Genomic DNA, 1,197 nt, shown 5'->3' on the forward strand with positions numbered 1-1,197 from the left:
GAAATAATAGACAGCAACAAAAAGGCAAGGAAACAATGGAGACACAGTCTTACCAGAAAATCAAGGCTAGAGTGGTAGGAAATCCTCACATATCAATAATCACCCTAAACGTAAATGGACTGAACTCACCAATAAAAAGGCACAGAATAGCAGATTGGATCAAAAACCTAAACCCAACCATATGCTGCCTCCAAGAGACACATCGCAGCTACAAAGACAAATATAGACTAAAAGTGAAAGGGTAGAAATTGACACTCCAAGCTAATGGTATCCAGAGATAAGCAGATGTAGCATACTGATATTAGATGAAACAGACTTCAGGATAAAAAAGATAACAAGAGACAAAGATGGACATTTCATAATGATAAAGGGGACTATACAACAAGAAGACATAACAGTCATCAATATTTATGCCCCCAATCAGGGAGCACCGAAATACACCAAGCAACTACTAACAGAACTAAAGGGAGAAATTGACCAAAACACAATTATACTAGGGGACTTAAATACATCATTGACAGCTATGGATAGATCATCCAAACAGAAAGTAAATAAAGAAATATCAGCCCCAAATGACACATTAGATGAAAAGGACATAACTGACAATTATAGAGCACTTCATTCTAGAACATCAAACTACACATTCCTTTCTAGTGTACATGGAACATTCTCAAGAATAGACTATATATTGGGACATAAAACTAGCTCACCAAACTTAAGAAAATGGAAATCATACGAAGCATGTTCCCTGATGACAAGTCTTTGAAATTGGATATCAACTGCAAAAAGAAAGCAGGAAAAAAACACAAATATGTGGAGATTAAACAACACATTTTAAACAACTGGGTCAAAGAAGAAATAAGAGGAGAGCTCAAAAGATACATAGAAACAAATGAGAATGAAAATACATCCTACCAAAATTTTTGGGATGCAGTGAAAGCAGTTTTAAGAGGGAGATTTATAGCATTACAGACCTATCTCAAGAAAGAAAAAAAAATCCCAGATAAATAACCTCACATTACACCTTAAAGAACCAGAAGAAGAACAAATGAAACCCAAAGTCAGCAGAAGGAAGGAAATAATAAAAATCGAGCAGAACTAAATGAAATAGAGAACAAAAAGACATAGAAAAATTAATGCGACAAAGAGCTAGTTCTTTCAAACGATTAATAAAATTGACAAACCCTTGGTGTGGGG

Source organism: Rhinolophus sinicus, chromosome 4 (genome assembly GCF_057876585.1).
Source record: "Rhinolophus sinicus isolate RSI-liver-muscle chromosome 4, RSI-T2T, whole genome shotgun sequence".
NCBI classification, from domain to species: Eukaryota; Metazoa; Chordata; class Mammalia; order Chiroptera; family Rhinolophidae; genus Rhinolophus; species Rhinolophus sinicus.